The sequence below is a fragment of the Nanorana parkeri genome, unplaced genomic scaffold (assembly GCF_000935625.1).
Source record: "Nanorana parkeri isolate BGI_ZX_2015 unplaced genomic scaffold, ASM93562v1 scaffold9, whole genome shotgun sequence".
NCBI classification, from domain to species: domain Eukaryota; kingdom Metazoa; phylum Chordata; class Amphibia; order Anura; family Dicroglossidae; genus Nanorana; species Nanorana parkeri.
Genome location: NW_017306277.1, coordinates 1,089,899 through 1,114,104, shown reverse-complemented (window position 1 = coordinate 1,114,104; position 24,206 = coordinate 1,089,899). Strand labels below are relative to the sequence as shown.

General features: G+C 43.2%; 1 protein-coding gene and 1 long non-coding RNA gene across 3 annotated transcripts in view; one reads left to right on the top strand and one right to left on the bottom strand.

Annotated features, from left to right (window-relative positions):
- PTPRG (protein tyrosine phosphatase, receptor type G) overlaps nucleotides 1–24,206 on the bottom strand; it is a 486,631-nt gene that overhangs the window by 440,711 nt on the left and 21,714 nt on the right. The window lies entirely within an intron of this gene.
- On the top strand, nucleotides 851–11,344 carry LOC108785597. The gene is made up of 3 exons (XR_001941143.1): nucleotides 851–861; nucleotides 2,584–2,589; nucleotides 11,263–11,344. It is a non-coding gene; the product is annotated as an uncharacterized LOC108785597 (long non-coding RNA).

The window sequence follows — 24,206 nt, the reverse complement described above, 5'->3', positions numbered from 1 at the left end:
CAAATCCAGACCAAACTCTTCCTCCATTTTGAATACGGTGAGTAAAAGAAGAACCTTCTGTAAACCGTTTATTGCGGTTGGTGACCATAATGGGGAACATTTCACCCATTTTAATCCCTGTGACAAAGGTTCTAACTCTTTGCTGTTTTACTAAATAAAACATTTATGGTGCTGTCTTTACCCCATTGAATATGCCATCACCTCCTATTATGATACCCTTTTACCAGGACAGAAAGTAAGGTGGAAGGTCCCTGACGCAGACTCAAACTGCAGTAAAATCGAACAAGTGGTCCTAAGCCTTCCCCAAGCTATCCAAAACTAAAATTAAAATGTTACCTGGAGTTAGGCTTTAACTTAATGCGAGATCTTTGCAGTCAGAAAACAGATCGGGCCTCAAAGGTCTACATCTTGAAGCAACTTCTTTTTTTCCCTCTCACCCGCTCACCGCTTCCAGGGTGACCAGTTACATCAAACCAACAAAATATCTGATCAGTATCTAAGAGAAACATCATGAATGACTTATTTTCCTTGATCAGCATCTAGCACAGCCAAAGCCAGCAATAGGTGCGTTTTGGATTTTCTCTCCAGCATCACCACCAGGGGTTCTCAGATCACCAGATTAATGTCAAGAGGGAGTAGGGTGAACTGCTGCACTAAAGTAATATCAGGATAAAAAAAAAAAATATGAAAGTTTTTAGCAGGTAGGCCGATCTCCCTGCATGCATCTGAAGGCTTACATTCCAGTTTTGACTCTGGAGTGTACCCTGTGAAGAACAGAGAAATGCTTCACTTTTTTTCCCCCTCTTTTCCGTTTTGAAATAAATGGGGGGAAAAAAAAAAAAAAACTAAAACTTTGATCCAGTCAGAGAGAGAGCGTGTTTCCTTCTTTAGAAGTCTTTTCTTTTTACATTTTGTTTTGTCTGAGAAGAATATAGCTGTAGAAAGTTCTTGTGTGACCCTGGCCCAAGCTTGATATAAGGTTAGCACAGAACTAGCTGTGGGTAATTTAGTTGGGCAGATCTCACAGAGAATAGTAAGCAAACAGAATTTACTAGGTTACTTACCGACACGCACATATATTCATATACACTGTGTGCATGTATGTTGCTTCTAATGCAGCTACATCCAAAATGGTTATTTTGGAGTCTTTTGGTATCTTCTTCAACTACAGATGATACACTATATGGCCAAAGGTTTGTAAATACCATCAAAGCTTGTTGGGCATTGTACGCTAAAACTATATGCATCAATATAGGAGGCAGCTAAAACATCCAATTCTCCTAGAAAGGCTTTCCACAACATTGGAGTGTCTGTGAGATAGTGTATTTAGCATTTGTAAAGTCAGGTGCTGATGGTAAACAGGAATACCTGGCTCCCTAATTGCCTCCCAATTAATCCCATAGGTATTCCGTAGGGTTGAGGGGAGGGCTCTATGCAGCATACTTGAGTTCCTCCATGCCAGACTCTTAAAGCCATGCCTATGGACTTGGCTTTGTGCATAGGAGGCAGTCATATTGGAACAGAAAAGGCCCCTATCAAAACTTACCACAAGGTTGGAAGCGCATAATTGTCTAAAATGTCTCCATATGCTGCACCCTCCACCGGAAACACCCTGACTCAAATTTGAAGGGGTGTCCACATACTTTTCACCATATAGTAGGTGTGATAGGCATCCAAAACATTTTTGGCTGTATAGTGTATATGTTACACACATTGTTTTTATTATGACTGCATGCAAGATGTAGATTACATTTCTACACACACTGGCAAACATTTTTCATTTTAGTTGCACCCAATGTCCCATCACTCATCAGGTGTGTGTGTCCATTCTTTGATATACTATATATAAAAATATAGGACAGTATATTTTTTAAAAATACAAAAAAAAAAAAAAAAAAAAAAAAAAAAAAAAAGGAAAAGGTTTACCCTTTTCAGGCTTTGTAACCTTGAGATTCATACACCAAGCGTTAGCTAGTGAAGAGGGGAGAGAAAAGGAAAAGATTTTTTTATCATGTTCAGAATAGAAGAAGGTCACCGTTAAGGTTGTAAAAGCAGAGGGGAAGAACGGTCATTACTGGGCCCCCATCTGCACCATAGAGAGCCACAATTTGGTTCAGATTAGACTGAAAGACATCTTCCAGACACAAAGTGAAGTCTCCAACGCGTAAAAAAAAAAGAAAATTGCTTAAAAATCGTGAAGGTGGGGCAAGCCTGCGGGTATTAATACCGGGTAAAAGAATTAAAACCGATAATAACGCTGTTAAAAATGGAACTGAGCTGATAAACAACATTATGACTTTTACCATCTCACTTCCCGAAAATCCAATCTGCTTCCCCACACAATGCTCGCCTCTGCTGCAGTCATTTTTTACTCTGAGTATCAAACGCGTTCCTCATTATAAATGGCAGCTTCTTGCATGAGAATTCCATGAGAGTCATTAGCCCAGACTTTATCTATGTAAATGTGTTTTTTCTTCTTGTATTGTATCTCAGGCAGTTTTATCCCAAGATAAATGCAGTTCTCTAAACTGTGATTTCTTCCAGAAGTAATCCATTTTCTTGCCTGGGATTGTAGATAGGGAGTAGGCAGTTCATTTTACGGTTTAGGTTAAAAAAATCCTTGTTAAAAAGCTGGATCTCTTATGGAAGTACACAAGACTCTGAATTTCCATATGGTAGCATTTATACCAGCATCCTCCAAGGCAGCGGAACAAATGTGGCCATTATATCGCTTCCTGCACTGGACAAGCTTCCGGGGACACTAACTTGTATCAACACTAAGCAAATGTGTTTACTATAAAGCTGAACTTTACAAGAAAAATAATGTGGCTGTGTAAATATACATTACCCCCAGTTACTGTCCCTAGACATTTATCAGCAAAAGCAATGTTGTCCTGAAGTGGCTCCATATAACTACCCATCCATTCACTGGGATTGATGCAATGAAGACACAATCTTGGTGCAAAACAGGAGCAGAACTTCAGTAAATACTTTCTTCTATGGAGGACAAGTAGCTATTTTTTTTTTTTACACTTTTCTGTGCCTTTATGGGTCGTAAAAAGACCATTTGCAGAAACCAAGTGAATGAGCTACAGGCCTCAACCCTATTGAACAGCTTAGTCTGGAGTTTCAAGAACAGATCATGACAAAAAGGGAGCTAGTTTTGCTGTGCTTTTTCTATAGCAATTCTACAGCTCTCTGGGGAAAGGAGACACAGGAAGGAAGGCCCACATGTTTTTCTTCTAGGGAAAAAAATCTGTAACCCAACCCTTTTCATTAAAATGTTATGGCCTGACACACTTCGGGTTCAGCTTAGTGCCAAGGATCACCCAAAGCCATAGCACTGCTTACAGCCGACAGATCTGCTAAACTCCCCTGTATGTACCCTTGCCTGCCGTTAAGAATTGACCGCCCAAATGCCTGGGGATGAAACATTATTCTCTAAGGCAGAAGAGATGCATGCATAGGTCAAAAGGGGAGAAAAGCAGAGCCGCAGAGTGCAAACAATGGCGCAGCTGTGGGAAGGCCACTCATATGTCTGCTCATAAAATCGGTCAATAAGACCACATATCAGATTGAAGGATCAATAAGGCGGCATAGGAGGGCACTTATTGTTTCCCATCCTTCCCCTGCACCGATGCATACTTACCCAGAGCCGATGCCTGTGGCCTCCTGTGTTTGTGGACATCTCCTGCCACAAGTCCTCACTCAGCTGGCCATGTTTACACAGTAGAGACCTATAGTAGTCCATTATTAATGCAGCTGAGTGTTCATGAATAGATTATAATTGTTACTATTTTTTATTTTATACAAATACCCAATTTATTACATGACCTTATATCAGCCTCTTTTCAACAGAGCTCAGTCTAGGAGAGGGAGAAGCAGCCTAAGCAATCAATCGTGTGTTGCAGTGATTACGCACCAACAAGGAACATACTGATAGAAGAGAGCAGAGAAATTAGCCCATTTGTCTGCGGCTTCTCTTTTTACGGTCCAGTCCAGACTAGACAGCCTGGGCACCCGTGTCACTTAATGCAGCAGAGAAAAATTAGGTCTTGTTCTTGCCAGACAGGACTGTGTAGCAGAACAGTGTAAATCTCTGGCCTGGCTGGATGTTTAGACACATCCTTTGACAGGTAAAACAACTCCCTTATTAGGGATTTCATCTGTATACCAACCCTTTGCCTGAAGTTAAAGTTTAAAAGCACAGTCCACCTTTTGGCAGATTCTAGTCAATGTGACCACATAAAAAAATAATTTATTAATTTTGCATTGATGCCTGCAGATGGTGATCACTACATCACAGGTGCAACGCACAGGCTGCTGCATTGTTTACATTCCAGCCCCAGGTCTGTATGGAATTATGGATCTTCTGTCATGGGGCTGGAGGGAGTAATCAATGGACTATGAGTTCGGCAAAGTCACCAAACTTGTGCACCGATTGAGATCTGCGAGTTCCATCTCTGATGGGACTTGTAGTCTTCCCATTCACAGATCCCTGTGAATAGATATGTGAATAGAGGACATGCTGAACTTAAAATCAACAGGCACTCCAGAAAGAACACTGACTCAAATAAGCAGAGGGGAAATACAACCATGTTTTATGTTACACCCGAAATATGGGTATAACATGGCCCTCAAATATGGACAGCCTTTAACAATTAACAGACTTGAGAACCGCCGCAGTGTTTACGGACTGATCCCAGACGGATCTCACTTGTGGCCTGGAGTTGATCCTTAAACTCTTTTGCCTACAGCAATGAAAGATGTGAAACACTTGAGGTTTTGAAAGAAGCTGATGAATTCCTATACAAACGTGTGCTGTCAGTCATACATTCAGAACCTGCCACTATAATGACATTCCCCTGGAGAAGACATTCGATGAGGGGGCCCGAGACTTGACGAGGCAAGATGAACTGATACAATGAGTGACATCGGATGTCTTGGAGAGTCTTTTAATAAGGTCACTATGCGTCCCGCTCTTCAGCAAGGGGCCTATATTTGTACTATCAGCATTCTGTGCACATCAGAGGACGTGCTCAAAGTGACCGAGAGCTTTGCGCCTGTCAATATGAAGCAGTTATCTTTCAAGGCTCACTCAGATGACAATATGTTATTCTGTCATCAAAATAAGTTTGTCAGCTCAATTTCTAAACCAACGATAACGTATGAATGTTTTATGCCCCCTGTGAATCTGTGCTGCAGGCAGTTTGCAAACAGGAAGGGAAAAAAAAAAAAGAGACTTTAATACAAATTCAAAGAAATCAATAAGTTTTCATCTGTAAAAGGTGGTTTTACTTTGTACAGATAACCAACAGGATCAATGGATGGCTTGTTACAGTTTTCAAACTACAGTGTTGAAGAACAAACAGACCTAATTTGGGTCAACATTCCTTCTATAAAATAAACAGGGCTGGATGTTTAATGGGTCATCAATAAGGAATTAAAAGGAGCTTGGCACTAAAAGCTAATGTTTTAGTTTCTGGTAGAGGCTGGAAATGTAGAATTAGGCAGTTTCTCTTGGGAACACTCTTGGTAAGATATGGAATTCGCATATCATATGTTTTGGAGGAGTCAAACAAAAAATGTGCATCAACACAGGTGCACTGGGCGAGTCAGAATTAAAAGGAGAACTATGGGGTGAAAGCTTTTCCCCATAGTTCTCCAAAGGGTCATGGGAGAACACAAACTAGCATCCTCCCGTGTCCCAAAGCTTAGTATACCGCGAGCTATACAATACTGTCTTGATCCACCCTGCTGCGGGATTGACAGCTGGCTCTACCTAGCCAGAGGCAGGGCCAGCTGTGCCCGCCCCCTTCCCGTCAGCGCTGGAGGATCGGACAGGGGAGGGAGGGTAAATCCCTGCAGGGAACCGCGAGTAACAGCCACGGCTCTCTGCAGGGATAGATCTAGTAGTTAGTGAGCGACGGTATGTGTTCGCTCACTTCCCGATCTACTGAGCCGACCTGTGAGTTTCATTGTCACAGGTCGGCTCAGATAAAGCTGAGTGAAAAATCACTCGCCTCATAATTCTCCTTTAAGGTCACTAATTCACATAACACATTGTAGCAAGTCTGGCCTAAAGGGTACAGAGACAGCAGTCAAAAGGAGCCAAACATATCCATTAAAATACCTGAAACACCACATTACCTCCAATAAATCCATTAAAAAAAGAAAATTAAATTGATTGTATTGCAGATTTACTGCCCTAAAAAGACAGCCAACCAATCACAGTAGAGGTTGTCAAATTCTGTTTAATCTTACTTCGCCAACAGTCTCCAAAAAGGTTAGATCTGCTCCCTTCTTTAGCATCAGTTACTTGACATGGGTCTGAATCTTCAGCTTGTGCCAGTAAGGGGGGGGGGGTTGCAGGTGGCACCACCAAACGCTTAGATTTTTCCTCTCCCTCAGTGCCCACCAGTGTTCAGCCACCAGGAGCAAAAAGAAAAATACCCAGTACTCCCAAGTATGGGAGAGCACAGAAGGTCACCCCGTTGTTCCCATGTGACACCACTTGTGCTTTGCAATTGGTTGCCCAGGAACTTCACATTGTCACATGGTGCAGGGAGAGAGTCTTCAACCATGTGTAAGCTTCAAATCACTTTGTTCCTAGCAGCCAATCAAAACAGTGGACCTATTTGCCTTTTAAAGTATATGATATCACTACCCTCCCTTAGCTTCTCTTCTGTCCAAGAAACACAAAATTACTACCTACTTCCAGGAAAAAATGTCTAATGTTTTGCTTCAAAACATTTCAACATTATGAACACCAAAAAAAAAAAAAAGAAGAATCAAGGGCACTTTTTCTAAAACAAAGCCTTTAGAAAAAAAAGGTAGAACATGTTGTGATGTTTACAGGAATGTTAATGTGCATTTGCCTTTACATTCGTTGCATAATTTAGCATATAAAAACATCTGCATGTCACTTATGCAGAGAAAGAAATGGAAATGAAAGAATGACTGGCAGTCCTTACTTAAGGCTAAAGAAAAATTATATTTGGCTACTTTGTGTCAATACATTTTCCACTTACAAAATATAGGGAATGTACACCCCCACCCATACATAAATTGGAACATCCCTTTAAAATTGCATTAACATATGTACATATAGCCGTGATTAGCAACAAAACTTCCTGTGAATGTCAGGAGCGATGAAGGTCACATAAGCAAGAGCAAAAACATCTCCCCGATGCACTGTCAACATCCAACCAAGAGAAACACCGTCCAACAATTCAGCACACAGTAACAGAATGGCTATAAAAATAGGTTATACGGTGCAATCTGATTTCATTTCAAACGCCTACAAATTAGGAGATGGGCTGAATGCAATTTAAGATGGTGTCACCTTGAACAAAAGCTCGGCAAAACACACCAAAGCAAACACCAGTTTGTAATCAAAAATATAGTATGAAGGAACAAGGGTTTGAAAAGATCTCGCGTCAACATGAAATTATTTAAATCCGGGACCTGAAACTTTCTTAAAGAAATACATGAATTGCCTTCCACAGCAAATTGTGATCTGTGGCAACATACTCACACAAAAGAAAAAGGACTTATCGCAGGGAGCAAGCGGTGTACTCCAATGAGCTACTGGAGAAAAAAGGATTTTACAGAGTACAAAAAAAAACAAAAAAAAACTCTTCTCCCAGCATTTGAGGACGAAGGACATGTTTTTTTACATGTGGGACTTTGATAAGCAGTGCCCAAAAGAGAGGTGGGCGAGGACATCAAAAAAAGAACAAAGGGCGAGAAACATTGTCAAGTTGCGTCACCTAATCACACTGCAACCTGCAGGTCCTTCCGTCTAAAGATAGCAAGCACCAATGAAGCCCTGTCCACTCTGTAGAATTTAAATTCCATCTCCAGAGAGAGGAAAGAAAAACAAATTCTGAACGGCAAGGGTTAACCGATCTAGTTGATCAGTGTTAAAGTGACATTAAACCCTCAGATTTTTTTAACATAAACCAATACTGTAATGTGTGCCCTACTGTAATCCATGGTGGTTTACCTTCTCTTTGCTGCTCTTCCTTTTAAATCTGTATCTGTTCTCATGCTCTGCAGAACTTCTGTTTTGCAGCAGACCTCCTTGTCTCAGGATACATGGTGTCTGTGTATAGGTTTGTATAGGCTTGTAACCTGAGCCAGCACTACAGGAAGAGGCCCTGAGCTGCAAAGGGAAGTTCTCCCCAAGCATGAGAAGACATGAGGATTTAAAAAGAGCAGCAAAGAGAAGGGAAACTACCATGGATTACAGTAAGGCACACATTACAGTATTGGTTTATGTTAAAAAATCTGAGGGTTTAATGTCACTTTAAGCAATTTTACTTACCTGATCCCCACTCCCGCAGGCTTCAAGACTGGCACCGAGACCAACCTTCCCCCTCTAGCAGTCGAAGGCCCAGTGGGGTCATCACATCTGATGGAAGGTGGACATAAGGACGCCCAGGGACAGTCTATGAGCTGGAGTGGAGGGATGAGAGGTGAGCTCTGGCCGCCGAGGGAGCGGGAATCAGGTAAGTAGAAGTTCGTTACACAATAGAGCATGAGCACCCTTGAAGTGTTGAGGCATCCCATCTTCAGCTTGAGGGTAGGTTTTTGTTTTTTTGGAACCTGGAGATGGCTCTTAGGCCTCATTCACATGAGAAAAGGTCGGCACGTACAGCTCCGTGCTGCGTGCACGGCCATATCGGGCAGCTCCCGGGAAGGACAGGTGCTGCGTGCGATTAGTACGCAGCCCCTGTCCTTCTCTATGGGAGTACGCGGCCATCCGCATAGCTGGTGATTGAGCTTAAATGTGCAAATACTGAGTAAATCTAATTCTGAGAAATCTGCCACATTTAAATACCTGCTCTGCACTGCGGGTGCATTTATATCACACTTTCAAAAACCTTTGGTAACAAGACAAGTCGAAAGTTCAAGAAAACTAAACTCATTAATACTTAGGCTTCTGGAAAAAAGGAGGAAGACATGTTCCATTTGTAACAGATTTGCAAACGGAAAAAAAAAAAGAATGCAATAATTGGCTTAGAAATCTGTGAGCCGGCTCTCTTTATTCTCCACGAATGAAGTATAGAAATGAAGAACTGGGACCACAGCCAAAGCAGAAGGGATACCAAGGTACATAGCCTTGGCATTAAAAAAAAAAAAAAAACCTTCACAGAATAAAATTGTAAAAAATAAATAAAATAACCCTTTGCGCAGCATAAAACCAGGTTTACCTACACATTTATTTGTAAAAGGTTTTATTTTGTGCAGAGAAAGCAGATAAACCAGGTACCACCCAAACTTTACATGATGTCCACTTAACAAAAAATACATTGTATGCATGTAAAGCTTGATTAGAACTTGAATAAAATAATAAATTATTATTATTAATGATGATAATACTCTGTATTAGACTGAATTTCCGGTGCGTTCCAGTGCATTTGCATGTGTTTTTTGATACACTCCACTTGTGATGGATATAAAACATGATATAAAATGTCCATTGTTCTCTTTACAATATGCTTGTCTATATGTGTGTCATTTTCCTTAAAGATAAGATATTTTACTCCTAGCTCCTCAACCCCTCCCTTCATGTGCAGCTTGAAGAAACTAAGATGGCGCCTCCATTTTGTCCTACGCCCTTGTTGACAAGAGTAAAGATGAAATAGGAAGATATAGAAGAACACCTTATAAGGAACTAAAATATATTAGCAACTATCTGTACTAAACGCAATACCTAATAAAGCATTGAATCATGTATCCATACTAACCACGAGAACTCCCCTTCCTCAATCTATATAAGCTTTGTGACCTGTGTAATAAAGCAGAAGTATCTTTGCATCTGATACAGCGTGTCAGTCTGATTCTTCCCGTGCATGCATGACAACTTGACTTAGGTGAATTCGGACGAGGATAGATATTACAAGAAAGGGGTCTTCTTTAAGCCCACCCAAATCAGCTGGCGCCCAACGTGGGGCCTCGGGTTGTGTACCTACCGACAGCCGAACCACAAGGACACTCAGACGGGCCAACCGGACCGGGCGGAGACTGATCACCTCTGAGAGTACGGTAAGACAAATTTTGTTGTATACCGCTACGTCCCGTCTCTGTTTGGTACCTCTGTGGGTCACTTCGGCTGTCTGGGGTCACCAAAGACAGGTAAATATCTTGCCCGAGGCTCAGTTTACCCATTCCTGTCAGAAGTAATATCTATCACTCGGTATGTGTATAATCTGTCTGTGACTGGTCACAAAGTGATACAATTGTTGAGACCAAGGGAACATAATAAGACACGGTAACTCTTTTGGTAACCGGCAGCGCGGTGTGCGCGTCGTAGAAAGGGGTGTCTGGGAGCGAGTCGCGGTGCAGCGACAGCACGGATAAAGATTGGTCGGCAATTGCTCTCACTCGTGACAGTCACGGGACGTGTTTGTCTGTCTATGTAACGGTATGTCATGTCCTGATTGCGTTTGTGGATTGTTGCTTGCCATTCATGAGGGTGGCTGGAAATTAGTTAAAGTGAAGGAGTCAGGATACAGTCAAGGGTTCTTAGGAGGCCACCCTCTGATACCTGAGCTCCCTGGGATATTGGTCTTTCGCCTGAATGTACATTACCCAGTGAAGGAAGAAGTAGGGAAATCACTGGAACCAATTCACAGAGAAGCACGGAGGGAGGGATAGTTAGATACCCACTGCAGCCAGAACATCCTGAACCTTTTGAGTCAGAGGAGGTACAGAGAGTACGTGCTGAGGAGTTTGCCAGCAGACGCTATGGGACAGAAACAGACCATCGTAGATAAAGGGAGAACTGCATGTGAGTTAGTGGAGGACAGGGAAGGAAAAGTGTACACATGCAAGCTGCAGAAATTGATTAAAGTGTGTGGTATAAAGAAAAACAGGGGCCGGCTGCAGCCGGAAGAATGGCGAAAGATATTGAGAGAAAAGAGAGGCGTTTTGGTGGATAACAATCTGCTCAAAACAGCAGAAGCTTGGTATAATGTTGTACGAATACTCCCAGGAACTGAATACCACATAATGAGCCACCAAAGCTCAGGTAGACACCTGATCATTTATGTCTGTGTGACTGACAAATATTGGGGTAATAACTGTGACAGCTGGGGATCTGTGGGGTGGACCACAGGACCTGACTGGGGATATAGACCATAGAGAGCACCTCACCCGCACTTTTGCACTGTGAAGCCGAGGACATTCCCCTTCCTGATTATGAGGAGTATACTCCAATACAGTCCTTCCCTCTGAAGTTCAACTCCATTTCAGCTTAGGGACAGCATCTGACTTTCCTATGTGCAAAGTCTGTGGCAAGGGGGGTGATGGACAAGCCATCACTCGTCTAACGTACAGCATAAAAGAGTTCCACAGCACATTGGAACAGATGAGTTAGGCCTGGATTAGGGTGAGAGAAGAATGGCCAATTTAAGGGGGGACTGTGATGGATATAAAACATGATATAAAATGTCCATTGTTCTCTTTACAATATGCTTGTCTATATGGTGTGTCATTTTCCTTAAACAAAGATAAGATATTTTACTCCTAGCTCCTCAACCCCTCCCTTCATGTGCAGCTTGAAGAAACTAAGATGGCGCCTCCATTTTTGTCCTACGCCCTTGTTGACAAGAGTAAAGATGAAATAGGAAGATATAGAAGAACACCTTATAAGGAACTAAAATATATTAGCAACTATCTGTACTAAACGCAATACCTAATAAAGCATTGAAGCATGTATCCATACTAACCACGAGAACTCCCCTTCCTCAATCTATATAAGCTTTGTGACCTGTGTAATAAAGCAGAAGTATCTTTGCATCTGATACAGCGTGTCAGTCTGATTCTTCCCGTGCATGCATGACAACTTGACTTAGGTGAATTCGGACGAGGATAGATATTACAAGAAAGGGGTCTTCTTTAAGCCCACCCAAATCACACTGTCATCAAATGCAGCTAAAATAGGGAAAGCAGTATTTATGACTGCGTCGGAATGGACTGCACTGGTTTGAACAGAGCACCAGAAATCACAAACTAAAGCATTGTGATGCCTTTTGGATGCAGCTGCCAAACCGAACGGACTGCATCTGGTGTGAACTAGCCCTAACAGCCCGGTAGGACCAAGGATCAGGCGAGTATATATTTTTCTTACTCATAGATTGCAAGCTCTCAAGGGCAGGGCCCTCCTAACCATCTTGTTTTGAATGGTGTTGTAACAGAAATGTTATCCCTATACTGTAAGGCTGGGTTCACACCTAGGCGTATTGAATATGCGCGTTTGTCACGCGTTTCGACCGCGATTTGCGGTAAAAATCCGTGCGACAAACGCCCGTTTCCGAGGGCTACTTGGCTGTATCCCAATGGAAACTGAGACCAAAACGCCCCAAAGAAGTACTTGTACTTCTTTGGGCTTAGGCCGTTTTGTATCGCGTTTGGACGGGCGGAAATATGGCAAGGTGTGAACCAGACCCATTGAATACGTTCAGGTGTGAACCAGGCCTAAAGCGCTGCACAAACCGTTGGCACTATATAAATCCTGAAGATTTTAGACCCTAGACCAAAACGAGCAGTTAACCCTTGCAGTATGTGTGTGTGTGTGGGGGGGAGCCCCGCTGCAAGGCTTCATTTATAGTCTGTCTGGAGAACGCAAGCAACAAATATATTAATGCCCAACGCCAGCTAACTCGGACACAGCAAAACTGCATGAGCGATATGAATAAAAGCCAACCACTTTTAGGCACCGTTCGTGTTTGTAACAGTCACGTCTCCTGAACAGCTTCGCCTGCATAAAAAGTTGTAGAACAAACTAAATAAAAATGTGTAAAATTAATAAATGGCCTGCTAAATCCCATCATTACAGGTATTAACCACATACAGTTAGCAGAATATTTTTCATTATAGGCGGTCTTTAACTCAAGTATTAAAATACAAAAATTAGGAAGGGTTTCTCGTATTACTTTTGCCAACCACAAACTGTCGGTCCAATTTTATCTTCAGTGGCAATAGCTGGGCTGAGTGTGTAGCTTGGCGTGGTTGACCCAGTATATGGCCCCACTTCAAAAGATTTTCCATTGCTCATAAGAGATTTTCTATCACTAGGTGCACATGAAGGAAGCATTGCGACCGGCTGTAAAGCAACAGTCATTGGCTGAATATTTCAGACCAATATTCTTGTCGCCATGGGTAAGAAGTGCCCAGCACTAGCAAATTGGTTTAAAGGACAGGAAGATCTGCTTATCTATAGCATGGTTATAAAACATAAAACTAAAGCTGGCCATACACATTTCGGCCTTTTTTCCTCATGCTGCCTCCGGGCTGCATGAGGGAAAACCATTCAATTCCCCCATCCACACTACATACCGTGGATGAAGTACTCTGCCGCTGCGGAATATTGCATTCAGACAGTCGTGGGAGCGTGAGGCTGCTTCAATACCCAAATGGTGATGGGCTGCAGTCACTGTTCAGTTGACAATTTTTGAAATCAAAGTTCAAATCGAGCTGGGCTCTGCCGTCAAGGCATGGCTCGAATTTTGGCCGATTCACAGACATCCTCACCGAATACATATTATTGAATGGATTCAAACACCACACTTTATTTTTTTTTTTTTAATAGAAAAGTGTAGGCAGGTGACATAACATGTCTAGTGCAATTAAAACTGAACTCCAGAATAAGAAAACATTGTCCAATTATAAGAGTCATGTGTATTCTTCCAGATCTGTGTAGTAATCCAGTGTCAAACTTTGCCCCTGTGCAGGAGCTTCCTGTAATAAAGACCAGTCACTGTGGCTCTCTCCTTGTGCAGGGTGACTGGTCTTGTACCTGCCCCCTCCTGTAGTTTTCTGCAGGCAGCCTGTTGTGGGTGGAGCTGATGGGTTCCTCCCATTGCGTTGTCCTCTGCACATATGTGCAGCCCACTACTAATGCCATTGTTAAGCTGGCCATACACCTTACAATTATCTGCAGATTTTCTATGGTCAGATGGAAAAGGTGCAACAGATTCCTCCATCTACACCTAACGGTGTGGATGGAGTAATCTCCACCTGGGCCAATCTGTTGCACTTTTTCCATCTGACCACAGAAAATCTGCAGATAATTGTAAGGTGTATGGGCACCTTTACTTTTACAATAGATGTGAGAGTCATTACCCGGTTTCCTGATTGGCCAGGAAGAGTTCCATGCTCCCTGGTGACGAGGGAGCATGGAGCCAGTTTCCCAGCTAATCAGGAAGCCGGGCAGCGTGTAATGACTCGCCTAGAGATAGGCATCGAGAGCATTTGGGCAAGTACGAGTAAAAATCGCTCAAATACTCGGTAGCTGCAGATACCAGTATCGGGATCAGTGCATCCCTAATTTAAAATGAAAGCTAGTTTGCCCGGAGTTAAGCAAACAGCTAAAAAGGTCACTGGCCTATAGGAAAGCCTTGACCTTGATAACAGTTTATTATATTTGGTTTGGTGTAAATGTAAAAACGGGTGATGTATGATGAAAACGCTGGGACCAAAAAGAAAAAAAAAAAAACGAAAAACAAACAAACCCATCAAGGGAAAAAGAACATAACTAGGAGGACTACAGACAAGCCTGGAACTCTTCAATGGAGAAGGAAAAAGTCTTAAAAGTTAATGTCACGTTGTAAAGCAGATGCCATGGATTGCACACACTTCTGTCTTTCCAATTAGTAAAGTGTTCTCAGGCATTTTATACCACTGTGTATGGCTTTTCATTTAATTGGCAAGGCCGGGCCTTCTTTACAGAGCTATATAAATTTAAACAGCAGCCGCAATCTCAATCCTTAAATGTTGGTTTAGAAGAGATCTTGGGAACATCTGCCCTTCCATTAGTATAGCCGTTTGGCTGGAGATAAGCTTTTACAGCAGAACGTCAGCCAAACAGCCATCATAACACACGGCTGAGATACACGCATGCGAGCTGCTTTAGTAGCCGAGGTATTTGTCGCTCTGGATGGCCACTCCAGTGGGTTATAACACACACCCTCCTGCCACTTCAGGAGAGAAGCTTCACGCTGCTATTTATATCCCACAACTCTGGGGCTCCTTTCTGACAACTCCAACAAAAATGTAAGTGCATATTTATTAAAAGCATAAGTGCACTTATCCTTTAAAAGGCAGGGGTGGGGAACCTCCGTTCCTCCAGCTGTGGTGGAACTACAAATCCCATGATGCATCTGTCTCGGAGTCATGCCCGTGGCTGTGAGAATCTTGCAAATGCCTCATGGGATTTGTAGTTTCTCCACAGCTGGAGGGCCGGAGCTTCCCCACCCCTGTTTTAAGTGACGTCCCCATTCCCTCCACGTGCACAGATGGAACACTTAACGAGTACCAACAGGCCCGGCCTCGGTTGTTTGTTTACATCCTGCGACAAATGTCTTCTTCTCCTGGCCCCCTGCACAGTTCATCCACATCGACTTCTATGGGGCCCTTCTCCCAGTGGGGAGATGGAGGTAGACAAGCCCGTAGAAGTCAATGGGGATGTACTGCACAGTTGTGGGCAGGAAAAGGAGACATCCGTTGCAGCATGTAAACAACCGAGGCCGGGCCTGTTGGAACTTGATACGTATTCATATGTGTACAGGGAGGGGTGGGGAACCTCTGGCCCTGCAGCTGTGCTGAAACTACAGATCCCATGAGGCATTGCAAGATTCTAACAGCCACAAGCATGACTCCCAGAGACAGAAGCATCATAGGATTTTAGTTTCACCACAGCTGGAGGGCCCAAGGTTCCCCACACCTGCCTTATAGGATAAGTGCACACTGTTTTAAAGTGCACTTATCCTTTAAAGGAGTTAAATTTGGACCTTGGTGCATTTGTGGGGTCTGTGTACTTCTGCATTCACCAGCCATTTGCCCACCTATAATTCTGCAACAGTATTAGAGGGTGAATTCAATAAGGCACTCACCTCCGCCATTAAATGTGAAGTGACCCATCTTACCAGCACTTCATGGAAGCGCCTGCCTCGACAGCAATCTGAGGAAATCCTAGGTTTTGGTTGGTGTCGGGCATTAAGAAGAGCGGTGCCTTCACTCCCCTAGTCATGCAACAGTGCTCAGGTCTAGTGATTGGCTGCTAGAATCGAGCACTGCCTCACTGGAGCCGGCCATATGAACCCCTATGCCTGAACTGCCAGGCTTTTTTCCACCAGTTGCAACAGAGACAAGAGGGGTGAGTGAACTCTGTTAAGGGAGTACAACTGGTGGGGGGCCCTTTGCAAAGTCACTGTCACCTTACACAGTGACGGGGTGTCCATAAATTAGGATTTTAGGTTTAAACTGGTCATATACATAACAATCTGTTTGTCTAATCTCTGCTGATGCTACTTTTAGATTTACTATACATACATTAAAACAAATCAGATTGTACAACCTGCTGTATGTCTACCTCAAGTGTCACATGTAGTTCAAGGAACTGTAGGATTTGAAATTGATCAGATAGTTTAGGTGTGCCTCCTTGAGGAAGGGCATCAGTGTACACAAGACAGCTCAGAATGTCTGACGTGAACAACAGATATATTTACAATCAAACAGATAGAACAAACTGGGGTCAATGCTAGGGTCCAGGTACAACTGTTAATTGCTTGTAACACAAATGGCTAATCAGCCAATAACATGGCAGCAACATTTAGGCATCTAGGAGGTGGTGAAGATGACTTGAAAGGAGATTGAAGTGCCTTTGAATGTGGCATGGTTGTTTGTGCCAGACAGGCTGGTCTGAGTATTTCAAAAATTGCTGTTTTACTGGGATTTTCATGCACAACTATCTCCGGAGTTTACAGAGAATGGTCCGAAAAAGAGAATATATCCAGTAAGCGGCAGTTGTGTGGATGAAAAGGCAGAATCTGGAGGTCAGATGAGAATGGGCAGACTGGTTCGAGATGATAGAAAGGCAGCAGTAACTCAAATAACCACTCGTTACAACCAAGGTATGCAGAATATCTCTGAACGCACAACACGTCGAACCTTGAAGCAGATGGGCTACAGCAGCAGAAGACCAAACCGGGTGCCACTCTTGCCAGCTAAGAACAGGAGACGGAGGCTTAAAAAAAAATAAATAAAATCACACAGGCTCACCAAAATTGGACAATAGAAGATTAGAAAAATTATGCCTGGTTTGAGGAGTCTCGATTTCAGCTGCAACATTCAGATGGTAGGGGCAGAATTTGGCGTAAACATGAAAGCATGGATCCATCCTGCCTTGTATCAACAGATCAGCTGGTGGTGGTGTAATGGTATGCGAGTTATTTTCTTGGCACACTTTGGACCTGTGATGCTATCATGTCACTATAGACCAAAATCTCTGAGGAATGTTTCCAACAGCTTGTTGAATCTATGCCATGAAGAATTCAGGCAGTTCTAAAAGGCAAAAGAGGTCCAACCTGGTATAAGCAAGGTGTACCTAATAAAGTGGCCTGTGAGTGTATGCAAGAGTCACAAGGAAAAAGCTAGATGAAGAAAAAAAAAATTTGAAAGACTGAGAAAGGAAGGAGCAAGACCTTGGAACCCCCTTACATCATCATTACATTAGGTGTACACGATTCCCATATTTATAAATATCCACTAAAATATGTAATAGGTTCCTGAATGGCTCCCTAAGGTGATGTCTACAGGAAGTAAGGCCGTGTAGACAGGAAGCATAGTGCATAGACAAAAATATATAAAAACAAAAACTGCCTGAACAATTCTCTCATCTAATGCTAGTAAATATTATTTGGCTGGCAGAGTTAAATAAAACGGAACAAGTGTTTTCCAGTTCTTGGACAATCAAAAGTCAGCTAAGGAAGGCAGACTGTATACAAATGAATTGGGTACCGAGCACTGTTTATAAAAATCTATATTTTAAGAAAAGAAAAAACATAAGTATATGGAGGATCAAAACATAGGGGACGTATTTAAAAAGCAGTTAAAGCCAAATCTCTGGGAATAAAACAAACATCCCATTCAAACGCCGGCAGTAAAAAGAAAGCAACCCAGAAAAACCGCACTCTTAAAAAGGTGTCCATACATCTTACGATTATCGTTCGGAAATCGAACACGATCGGGTTTTCGTACGCTAATCGGCCAGCTGATGGGGAGTGAACGATCATAATTACTGTACAACTGGCCGAATTTCCTCGAAGGGTGAGGAAACTTTCGAACAGAATGAGAAAAAAAAAAAAGAAAAAAAAAACGTAACAGGAACACTGCACAGGCGCAAACAAAACTCCACTCTGTCGATCCACAAAAATCATAAATAGAAATTGACATTGGTCTGTGCATGATGCGGAATTTGAGGTAAACATTGAAGGAGAGTTCTTGGCAGCAAAGAAAATTTGTGATCGAAAATTGTAAGGTGTAAGGACAGCTTTAGGTCCAGTCCACACCTGTTCGCATTGTCGCACATTTGTGTGCCCTGTTTGCAGCAAAATTGATCTCATCTTGTATTTTGGGCGACAAGCGTTTGGCGTTTCTGGCTTCCGCGTTTGTGCGCATTTTCACTCACGCAAAAACACGCGTCTTCCTGACCGAAGTTAAATCGAGGAATTAATCGTTAATTTCCCCAGCCCTAATTCTTATTACAATGCTGATGTTATAACAGGAGAGGATATGCTGGGACTTGTACAGTAATACAGAACTAGTAGTAGAAGGAGTACAGGAAATAAAATATGACAATACACAGCAATGAGTATTGGTACATTATTAACAAGGCAGGAGAGTGCCGTAGTAGTACTAGCACATGCCCATCTACATCACTATCCTGCAAACTCCCAAAATGGGACGCAATTCTCAAAATGGTTGGCAGTTTGGTTGATTTTTCCTTTGACAGTTAAACCTAAGAAGGCCCAGGGGGCCCCGTGGACTGATACATCATATGTCCTGCCTAGAGAGCAAGCTAGTAAATGGCTATTGATTTTCTGCTAGCTCTTCGGAGCCCAGCACATGTCAGGTACTTGCAGAGAAATGACAGGGCATGGAGAGTAAGAAACAATATATATATATATATATATATATATATACACACACATATACACACACACTTTGCATTTAGAATTTTTGTTTATGGAATCACAAACTGGTTTGTTCCCAGTAGCAGCATGGAAAGACTTCCCTGTTGTCACTTGTCTATGGAAAGTCACAGTTCTCTGGTAGGATCATGGATTTAATAATTGGAAGGTGAAATTGAATACAGTAATGCAGTTTTTAAAATGAACCCAACCTTCCTAAAATGTCCCTAGGTTAATATCAAGGACGGTTCAGCACCTTACGATTCCAACCGGGATTTGACATAGCCTTTAGGGCTCGATCCACCACCCCGTGTGCTCATCGCACTGTCCCGTATCTGGAACGCAAGGGATCGCATACAAAGTCTCCTTGTGTTCTGGGAGGGGGCGTAGCAGTGTCATTTATGTCAATGCAGAACCCCCCAGAGTGTGATCGGCCATACAGGACAGCGTGGTAATACAATGCCCTGCGTTCCAGTGCGGTACGATCACAAAAAATCGTGCATGGACTATTTTTTGCAATCGCACTGGAATGCAGGGTATTGCATTAACAAAGGGGCCTGTGCGGTTGCTCGCACCAGAACGCCTGGCACATCAGTGCCTGCGGTCTGGTCCAGTGCGATCTGAAAACTGCTGCATGCACTATTTTTTGATATTGCACTGATGGTCACGCGTTCTGGTGCAGGAAGCTGGCCGGGATGCGCTCCAGTGCGTTCCAGCAGAAAATCGCGCTGGAACGCACCGGATCCGGTGTGAACTGGCCCTATAGCTGAACTCCAGGGAGATTTGATCAGCAGGGTGGCAATCAAAGCAGATAAGCAATACATCTTTTTATTAAAAGGCAGGGCTTCGTTTTATTTATTTTTAGCTTTTATTTGCGTAAGAGTCACAAGTGCAAGTAGCAGAGTTCCAGTTTGCCTTTTGCAATCCCCTATATGGCAGCACTCCGACTGGGAGAGGTCTGGGAACCAATCAGGTGTACTAGTTACATAGTATTAAAAGGTTGAATAAAAGACATATGTCCATTAAGTCCAACCCATATAGGTCCACACCCAACTCATTCTTAGGAATATTACGGTCCCTCAGGAAATCGTCCAAAAGTTTCTTGAACAATTTATTGTATGCAAAAGTTCTCTAACAAAAGAACATGCCGATAGGAGGAACGAAAAGAATGAGCTAAAAAGAGGACCTAATCCGTCTCCTGCTGCTCTACCACGGTCCAGTCAGCAGGATGGAGGTATAAAGAGACGCCTTATTCCTTAATCAAAAACTGTTATGGATGGACAAATACAAATCCATTTGCAGATAAACCAGCTCCCTTATATGCATTCTGTGTATTTTACCCCAAAGTTTTAATAGATCTCTGCGCCCGTGATGAGCTCTGGAGCCCTAGCAGTACACTGGGGCTCACCCATGTTATTACCCCACCCAACCGCCTCCCAAGTGGATATTTTGGGGGATTGCTGGCCTGCGTTTTCCCAGTGGGTACTTCCTGCTTCATCTGTGCAGCTGTGTGCATTACAGCTATTCATGCATAGAAATTCTTATGCAGGAAAGTGACCCCTTAGAACTCATTCAGACGAGAAAAAGTCGGCACATACAGCTCTGTGCTGTGTGCACGGCCGTATCAGGCAGCTCCCGGGAACAACAGGTGCTGCGTGTGATTAGTACGCAGCCCCCGTCCTTCTCTATGCGAGTACGCAGCCGTACGCCACCCTACACTCACCCCAAGTGCAGGTCCGTGCGGGTGTCCCGGCTCGGACGCAGACAGGATCCATCCTGTCAGCGTACGAGTACGGACATCCGCACGGACGTGCAGGGCGGGTAAGCGCAGGGTGGCGTACGGCCGCGTACTCCCATAGAGAAGGACGGGGGCTGCGTACTAATCACTCGCAGAACCTGTCCTTCCCGGGAGCTGCCCGATACAGCCTTGCACGCAGCTGTACGTGCCGGCCTTTTCTCGTGTGAGCACTGTGAATGGGCGTCATAAACCGCTAAAAATATTACTCACAATATAGATTTATTTCGCCTTTATATAAAAGCAGACAACCACGATTACATCAAAGCAGCCCTCAATAATCAGTGAGATTTACTTTAAAAGGCAGCAGCAAGGAAGGTTCACAAGCCAGAAACGGCACACACAAGGAGACTCTTAATCAGCCCATTTCATGTGAACACCAAAAGTAAAAAAGTCAGGTCCGGTGCTGGTACATTAATAGGAAATTGTTACTTGTACAAATCATTTGAAACCGTGATGGGGGCAGGAGGTGGTGAACATGACTTTGCATTGCTAAATATGCATTACATAAACCCCTACGCCACATGCACCGGAGGCAGATGTTCATTCTCACTGTCTGTACCTCTCAGCCCTATAAAAGTGTGCATCATTCAGCAGGGGCCCCATTTTCCTTATATTCTCTTCAACATGCATCAGCATGCACAGAGCAGGTTTAAAAAGAACAATTTTGTGTCTAGTCGATTTAATGTCAGAAGATTGATGCTTGGCATGAAAACACAAACCCTCGCACAATGTAAATGATATCCCTTTTTCAATGAAATTACATACAAGTTGCAAGCACCGGTGTCTGGTCCACATCAGCGTTCCCAATCATCTCTTTAGTTACCGGTTCTTATGAACTGCACAGGATGTATGGCTAACTGAATTCAGGTAATGCCCCGTCTAAAAGGTGCCCATACACTGTACGATTCTCGTACGAGAATCGCGGGAAATCCCGCGATCGTACGAGAATCGTACAGTGTATGGAAGGCGTGCGACCATTTCTACTGTACAGTCGCACGTCTTCCATCGAACAAGCAGGCTGGAAAACCCGCCGGGAATCGTACGATTCTCGGCGAGCGAGTGGCCTGCTGGTTCGACAACTGACGAACGGGCCGGTGTTCGCACGCGCACACTGCCCGTCTGCCGTCCTTGCAAGCCCACCCTTCATTGCAGTCATCGCAAGCCCGCCCCTCAAGGGGGCGGGCTTGCGATGATCGCAAGTACAATCTGCCTGTCCAAGATGGGCAGATCGTACGTTTTTTTAAGTACTTTACAACGATGGTTGTAAAGTGTATGGCCACCTTTAATCTCATCAATCCCGATACTTGTATAACTTACACATGACAGAAATTAAAATTATATGAAAGTCAAAAGGTTTTTAAGCCATTTCAAATGCTGATTAAATCCCCTACAATAGATTCTGTTCCTTGATGTATAAAAAAAAAAAAAGTCTTAGCTTGATGCAGAAGCAGCTGGTCCCCTGAGCACTGGCCCCAATATCCTGCTTTAAGTTGGCTCCTTTGCCTTGCATGGTCCTATGGTGTCACTCTTGTGTGTGCATGCGCAAGTAAGGTGTGAGTCTCAAACACAAGACACCCCCCTTCTTCCTTCCCCAAGCTGACAGCTGCTGGAGGCTGCTCTGTCCCTTGTGATCTTGTACTGGACAAAAAGTTAAAAGGAAGAAGTGGAGCAGAAAGAGTTGGAGCTGTTTAGAGACATGATGACTTGCTTGGGAAAAAGAAATGGAAGAAATACATTTTGGGGCAATTTATATGTATGATCTGGATTCATTACCAGGAAAGAAAAAAAAAAGTTTAATTGACTAAAAAGGGACCAAATAAGAGAAAGAGGTTTATTGTTGGGGGTTCTGGTGCCCTTTAACAAAAAAGTTTATGCAAACAGTAAACATATTGACCACAATATATAGATTAGCTCGTCATAAAGGGTACAACTTGATGGGTGGCACATCTTGTATACAAATCTCTCATGCAGTAATTGGCACTCTAATGCCTGCCATAGCACCAAAAATCACCGATATCACCGGTGATGAGCTACTCCGTGTGTGGGGCTGTCGGCATTCCTCGATCAGCTGATCGATGGAGCCGGGCAGCCAATGAGCTGCCCACTCTGATCAGGTATTCTGACAGGTGCCAGCAGCACCCGTCAGAATACAATGCAAACAGTGGCGATTCCTCGATCGACACACTGTGTTGGAGGAATCACCAAATTATTATTTTTTTCTTTCAGCCCGCGGATTGAACGGAATTTTTTTTTTTATTTTTTATTTGATAGGTGTATGCCAACTTAAGTCTAAAAATTACACACAATTTGGTATGTTTTGCATGGTATCCCTTGTCTGGAACGGGGCAGCCTTACTGGATTGCAAGAACTATTTCTGGGCCAGAGGAGGGTTCTACTTGGCGCTGGTCTGTGCTTTTTTAGACTATACATGGCACAGTCTATGATGACATCCAAGCCAAGAGCTGCAATTTAACAGGGACCAATGCAAAAAAAGAAAAAAAATTAAATCACGGCTTTGTATGAGCTTTTTAAAACATTTCTACCCAAATTACAATTCCTTTATTTAAAACTTATCCAACTGATAATTAAAGACGCAGATATGGTGGAAGTTTTTCTCCTGATGGGCCGCCATCGCATTTGTATGCAGCCCGTGCTGCACGATTGCTTTAATTTCATTTACTTGTAAAGATAACAATGAATTCATTTGCGGTAAACACAAGGCAGAATGCGTAAACAAGACGCTTCGGAACAATTAAAAATTAAGTCACAGTTTTCAGAATCCGTCGACTCTGAACCCGCACACTTAACGCGCACCTAAATAGCTAAAAATGCTCATCTAGGTGTGCGCGCGGAATGCAAACAGTTCGCAGAGAAACCATAAAATGATGCAAAACCCTGGGGCTTACACGAGAGGCAAAATAAACAACTATATTTAGATCCAGAATACTCCATTAGTGCATCTCGCCAATTAGGATATGATGCAACTGCTGTCAACATGCTGAAAATCTCAGTCATATATAATCTCGAACAAAAAGGAAATACTGCCTTTGTGAAGTAAGGCTTGGCTGCAGGAAACGGCATTCTTACGAACACGTTTAGGATTAAGAAAGGATTTTAAATGGCCTATGTCTACAGTCAAGAAAATTACAAAATCTTTTTTGAACGTTCCCATACATTGCTATGGGGGGCCGTTTATGCGACTGCATGGCTCTGCGCGATCCTAACCGCCTGCCGCCCGAACTGCTCCCCAACCCTTTTTTGCCAAGCTGATCAGTGCAGTTTCCATACAGCTTTCAATGGGACAGCGCTGTTTAGGGCGTTAATTGCATTTCAGCTCTGAAACGCAATTAAATACACCAAAAACCGCCCTTTTAAAATGTGTGTGGAAACTGCGCTGAACCGCAACCGCCCTGGTGTGAACGGGGCCT